Source organism: Ochotona princeps, chromosome 16 (genome assembly GCF_030435755.1).
Source record: "Ochotona princeps isolate mOchPri1 chromosome 16, mOchPri1.hap1, whole genome shotgun sequence".
NCBI lineage: Eukaryota > Metazoa > Chordata > Mammalia > Lagomorpha > Ochotonidae > Ochotona > Ochotona princeps.
The window spans coordinates 9,039,212-9,045,969 of record NC_080847.1 but is presented as its reverse complement, the minus strand read 5'-3'; the positions used below and the strand labels follow the sequence as shown (position 1 = coordinate 9,045,969).

Here is a 6,758-nt window from a genome sequence, read left to right as displayed (position 1 = left end):
ATGATGAGGCTGGTGCAGAGTCCACTGATTGACATAGTCCGTCTTAGTGTTTCCCCTTGTCCAGTTTTCCGCTGCAAGCATAAAGCTGAGGTGGTTGATTCATCTACTCCATTTTCCATCTTTTTTGATTAATGCTTTGATTCCTCCATTTTGTTCAGGGGAATCCCCCTAAAAAAAACTTTGAGGCATTCCCAGTCCAGGCTCCTACATGTACTACTAGTAAGCACAGTGCCCGCCACCGTCCATCACTCCGATCAGCTGATGGTTTTAACCCCTGGGTTGGTTCTCTTCTGAGCCCCGACCTCTATTGGAACCAATGAGTATCGCATCTCTCCCCAGCTCTGCCCATCACACTCTCGTCCCTCACCTAAACCAGTGGGAGGAGTGCTGGTCGGGTGTTGCACTCCCTACTAGCACAGGCCATTTCACCTTGGCATTTTGTGTTTTGTACTGTTTTTTTTTTTTTTTTTTTAATCGCAACCAAACCCGGCCAGGCCCCCACACAGTTTCAGCACTTGGGCTTGCCAGTGGATGACGTGAACCGACTCAGCCTGGTCTGCCCCAACCCGAGCCAAGTGTATTCCAGTGGGTCACATTCCAAAGCCTCTTCTGGGTTATTTACCTCCATGCTTCCTGCGTTTATTTGTAGAGTCAGTGTCCTGTCAGAGGAACTGTTCGGGTTCCTCCCTCCGACTCCTTCATGGTGTCGGGCTTCACGCATTCCAGCAGGTCCTTCAGCCAGCTCCGCTCTTCAATCCATTCTGGTTCCTGCTGTTGAGAGTTTCAGCCCAGCCACGGCTCGTCCATACCCACGTATATCTCATATATGGCTCAGATGGGGTTGAGGCCTAGCCGAGCCCGTCCAACGTCTATCCTGGTCCTCCGGAGCACCAAACTGTGCTGTGGTCTAATCTGGCATGGTGCATCAAAGGCGAATTGATATTTGTGCCAAGGGATTACAACTGTGACCCGACCAGATATTTATTCAATTTCCAAATCGATACGCCAGGCAATCCGTGTGTGAGGCTGCCCTGGAAAGCGCCGGAGTCACCGCTGCTGTGCGGGACACAGCGATGCAGAGAAGATGGACGAGTGGCTGCATTTGTGGGTCCACGAGGTGACCGCTGGTCGGAACAGCTCGGTGGATGGCGTCGTCGTGAGGCTAAAGCTAGGACCTCCATGGCCGCCTCACTCCGGGGCCAGCGGCATGCTGGCCGGCTTTGCCTGCCTCACACTGAAGCTGGCAGGTGAGGCTCGGTCCTCGGACTTTTAAAAGCATGCGCAGAGTGTGATACCGGAGAAAAGCTGCGTGGAGAAGTAGGTTTTCAGTGCCCGCAAGACAGGCTGGTTTTACAAGGATGTCAGCAGAGAGACAAACGTAGCCCGCTTGTCCTGCGAAGGCCCGGACTTAAGACATTCCACGACCAGGAAATCTTGTTGCAGAGCAAACCCCTCGTGATGAACAGAGCCCAAGCTGCACAAGCACCAGAGCAAGCGAGAAGCACGAACCACATGCTGGTCCACGAGAGGTGGAACAAGAAAGCATGGATGATATCGGGCTGGTTCCAGAACACAAGACCTAAAGACCTGTGTCAAAAGCATCCTGCATGACGTGTAAGTGGACAAGACGTGGAGGACATTTCAGCAGCCCACCAATGAAGACCTGGACGAGATGGCAAAGCGCAGCAGGATCAGGGGAAGGAGCCAGCCTGAGACTCCTGGGGATGCTAGCATGGCGGAATGGAACTCTGCGTGGCTGAAATTGCCACTGAAGAGTGTGTGAACCTCTGCTGATGGCAGCCTCAGATCTGAGCACCTCACCTCCAACCTTTGCCTTGCACTGACACATCTGTGAGCCTTGGGAGCAGAAAGCCAGGCCGACTTTGCAAGCCAATGGGAGGAGTCCCGCCGACTTCATCAAGTAGTGACTGTGTGGAAATGCCTCCCTCTGCTTGCTGTAGGCTATCATCCCATCCCTCCCTCGCCCGGTTCACTTGGCGTAGGCCAAGCAGCTTAGGCACACCTGCAGCCCCATCTGAGGAACCTCAGTATCGAATTCCCAACCATTTGTCCATGGCTCATGGTTACTAAGAAACTGTGAGCTTGCAGGTCAAATGGACTATGTGACCTTTGCAACACAAGCAAAGCAATTTATGAAAAACCCAATGCCAGCAAATCAAAAGGGGGGCGTGGAGAATGGGGGAAAGGGAATCCCAGACTATACAAAATTGTATGATAGATTTCAAAAATAAAAATCAAAAAAAATTTTAAAGAAAAAAAAAAAGATAGTTCCAAACACGGGTGTGGAAACAATCGATGGGTTCCATAGAAAGGTTTATGGGAACTATATAAGCTCAATACCTCCTCCCTTATCCTATGTGACCCTCAGCCTATAAAAGTCTGATGCCATTCATAAACTTTGGCTATCTCACCAAGACAGCAGTCCGCACGTGTTATCTTCAGGCTCCCTGCACCAAGGGAGGCCATCACCGCAGGCCAGCGAACAACATAGGATGTCATTTTTGTGACTGGATTCTTCTACTTAGTGAGGCATCTTGAAAGTTTCTCCTAGGTATATCCTAGTAAAATTGCTCCATCATTTGCTAACTGTTCCATCTCTTGAGGAGCTGCCAGCTGTTTCTCAGCCCTGTTCTTTCTCATGTTCTCACCAGTGGCATATGAAGGCTCCAGTTCCTCCATCCTTACCAACCCTGTTATTAGCCATCTTCATGTGAAGCAGCATCTCACTGCCATGTAGATTTTCATTTTCCTGACAATGCTATTGACATTATTAGATGTTTAATAAAATTATCAGACTTTTAAAAATGATTGGCAAGTCAAATCCAATTTAAAAACATAGAATCCAGTGTGCATGGGGTCTTTTAACAAGTTCATGGAAAGAGCCAGCATCATGACATAGTGGGCTAAGCTTCTGCCTTTGGTGCCAGCATCTTGAATGGGAACCAGTTCAAGTCCCAGCTGCTCCACTTCAGATCTAGCTCCTTGCTATGGCCTGGGAAGGCAGTGGGGGATTGCTCAAGTCCTTGGGCCCTTGCACCCATGTAGGAGACTCAAGGAGATTCCTTACTTGATTGCATCAGCTCCAGCCACTGTAGTCACCTGGGGAGTGAACCAGTGGATGGAGGAGCTCTCCTTCTCTGTAATTCTGCCTTTCAAATAAAAATAACCTTAAACCAACAAAAGTTTTATGCAAGGAACCAATGATGTGTCATAATGGGCAAAGCTGCATCCCATATGAATCCCATATCCTGGCTACACAATCCAGCTCCATCACAGCCTGAAAAAACAGAGGGGAAAGGTGGCCTAAGTGAGCCCCTGTCCTAACAAGGGAGACCAAGATCAAATTCTTGCCTTTCGGCTGGTCCAGACATGACTATTGCGGCCATTTGGGTACTGAACCAACAGTGGATGGAAGATCTACAACTTTTTCACATAAATCTTTCAGGTTCATGAAAAATGTGTATTGTGAAGAAACTGACTTTTTTAACTTTAAAAAAAAATGTATGGGCCCTGGTGCAGCAGCCTACTGGCTAAAGTCCTCTCTTTGAATGCGCCTGGGATTCCATATGGGCACCAGTTCTAATCCCAGCTGCTCCACTTCCTATCCAGCTCCCTGCTTATGGTCGGGGAAAGCAGTCGAGGATGGCCCAAAGTAGAGGAACCCTGCACCCACATGGGAGACCTGGAAGAAGCGTCTGGCTTCTTCAGCCACAGTGTGGCCATAAAAGAATTTAGAGCAATAAGATAACCTACATTTCCAGGTTTCCTTGAAAAACTAGATAATCTGGCAATAGAAGGTTAAGTCCCAAAAAGTAAAAAATTGGAGCCAAGCGACAGCTGGCCAGGGTGTTAATCTCCCAACTACACTTAAAGCCTCCTGGTTCCCTATTAATCCAGTGCCTTGTTAATAATTTAGGGGTCTTACATTGAAAACCTGTTACCTTCTGTATTCTTTTTCCACCCTTCATTCTTATTATTTTTTAAAGATTTATTTTTATTTTTATTGCAAAGTCAGATATACAGAGAGGAGGAGAGACAGAGAGGAAGATCTTCCATCCACTGATTCACTCCCTAAGTGACTGCAATGGCCGGTGCTGCGCCAATCCAAAGCAAGGAGCCAGGAACTTCTTCCAGGTCTCCCATGCAGGTACAGGGTCCCAAAGCTTTGGGCTTTGGGAAGATCCTCTCTGTCTCTCCTCCTCTCTGTGTATATGACTTTCCAATAAAAATAAACAAATCTTAAAAAAAAAATGAGCTTCCTTTACTATTTCCATCCTGAATCTACTAGAGACAATGACTCTAACACCTGGAAATGTAGCAGTCAGCTTATGACACAAACTGGACAAGACGACCTGCTGAAAATGGCAGAACAGACTTACAATGTCACTGAGGGCAGTAAATCAACCAAACATGGGAGGGCCTTGGGAGGAGTCACATCGTGTTCCCGCACGATGCCATATTCGGCCATCCCAGTGTAGACCTACACAGAAGAAAAAAGCAAAAACCCGAGGTCAAATAACTACTTCAAAAGACCAAACTCACTGGCCAACAAACAAGATATACAATTCCAGTTCACAGGATTGAAAGTAATTCTTTATTGATAAATGTTTACACTAGAATTAGGAATGTCAGTAGAAAAATAAAATTTAAATAATTTTTGTATCATACAAAGAATTGATCGTTTTGACTGCAGCAGTTGGTGTAATAAGCTAATACAAAAAAGTAAGGCTGATTTTTGTCACAACCAACCTTACAGAATGCACAGGAAAGACTCGCCAGTTCGTAACGCTTTCTGCGTGGGGGCTGCAGATGGCACCAGGGTTTCACAGTCTCGGAAAAGCTTCCTCAGGGAGGTTGGGTGTTTGTGCACGCACTGCGTGTCATGCACAATGATTCGGGTCAGGACACAAAAGACACCAGAACCAAAGTCAACATATGATTTAAAACTTGAAAAACCTAAGGCAGGATGTAATTATGTGCAGGTGTTTTTTCTCACTAGTTATAAAAAAATTAAAGAGGGGAGATTAAAGGATCAAGAAATCAGCTATTACGGTTATAAGCTGCTGCCCTGTCACAAAAAAAAAAAAAAAAAAAAGAAAGAAAGAAAGAAAGAAAGAAAGAAAGAAAGAAAGAAAGAAAGAAAGAAAGAGGGAGGGAGGGAGGGAGGGAGGGAGGAAGAGAAAGAAAGAAAGAAAGAAAGAAAGAAACAAACAAACAAAGCAAAACTGAGGGAATGGGGAATGGTGGCTACATGTGTTTCTAAGAAAGTTGGTGAACAAAAATTTCCAGAAAGTGATAAGGGCAAAGTAAAATGTGTATTATAACTGCCAGCCGAGCAATCACTCTCCAGTAATTTTGTATCTGAATCATAAACAAAAATAAAACAGGTGGAATGGACATTCTTTATCATTCAAATAGTTTCTCCCTGAAAACATTCCAAGCTTTACCTCATCTATGGATAGTGTATATACAATTATCCACAGTCGAATGTTTCACAGTGATAGATGAAACATTCAATTACTAGAAGATGCATTTTATATTTGAAGATTGAAATCAAAAAGGAAGACAGTATGTAAAACAAGAAACAATGACATCTTTCAAAATTCCTTAATTTTGTGTCCTGCCTCTAAAAGAAAAAAAACCTGATGTTATAATCACAGATCAGTATGCTTAAAAATTAGTTTCCAGTTTACAGGGAACTGTGAAATTACATCCAAAAGTAAGTTTTAGGTAAGAATTTTAACAGGAGGCATTATTCTTCAAAAGGTGATAAAGAGAGCACCCAGCTGGGGTCACAGTGGTGGCATGATGGACTAATCATCCGCCTGGGTTGTCAGCATCCCAATATGGTCACTGGTTCAATCCTGACTGTTCCACTTCCAATCCAGCTCCCGTCTAATGGCCTGGGAAAACAGCAGAGGATGGGCCAACACTTTAGGCCCCTGCATCCATGCGGGAGACCCAGAAGATGATCCTGGCTCCCAGCTTCTGACCATCTAGCTGTAGACCAGCCTGATTCCAGCTGTCGTGGCCATCTAGGGAGTGAACCAGCAGATGCACCGTCTGTTTCTTCCTCTCTTCCTCTGTAACTTGCTTTCACATAAAATAAATAAATCTTTAAAACAAAAATATACAACTGCCCCAGTTCCTTAAATGAAGGAATAATTTCCAAAATGAAACTCTGTGCAGTGAAAACTGAATTTTGAAAACCCTGCCTAGAGCAAAGTTTTGCATTTTTTGTTGGAGAAATCAGAAAAGAAAAGATTTCATTCCAACTCTACCTGTAATCTCCTGTTTGAGTACACGCTCCCACAATTTTGATAAGTGAGCTAAGTAGGAGGAAATATCCAGCTAATTTTTCAGATTCTTCTGTCACTTTTCTCTATGATTATCCCTCAAAAATTGGTCTTCCTGGGCATTTTTAAACAGAAACAAGAATGCATAATACTTTAAATGCAATGGATCCACAGTCATGTGCACATGACCTCAGGAGCCGTAGTGTTAAACGCACCAGGAAAACTCTCCTTTCAAAAAATGTCAGATTTAATCAACTAAGTAAGATTATTTAAAAAAATAATAAGAAAAAAAAGAAAAAAAGAAATATCAGTTTTATACAAGAAGCTGTATTTCATACCAAACTGTTCAGCTGGAAAGAATCAAGCTGGGTAATTAAGTTTTACTACCTATCCCTTTTTGAAGGTCACAGTTTTCCGGCTTTTTAATGAAAAAGTTTAAGT

At 44.4% G+C, this 6,758-nt stretch overlaps 1 long non-coding RNA gene across 1 annotated transcript; it reads right to left on the bottom strand.

Moving 5' to 3' along the window:
* Nucleotides 1-3,101: 3,101 nt before the first annotated feature.
* LOC131482207 (uncharacterized) lies at nucleotides 3,102-5,097 on the bottom strand. Its single transcript, XR_009246806.1, has 3 exons — nucleotides 4,771-5,097; nucleotides 4,401-4,501; nucleotides 3,102-3,298 (listed from the first exon to the last, which is right to left on the bottom strand). It is a non-coding gene; the product is annotated as an uncharacterized LOC131482207 (long non-coding RNA).
* Nucleotides 5,098-6,758: the final 1,661 nt, after the last annotated feature.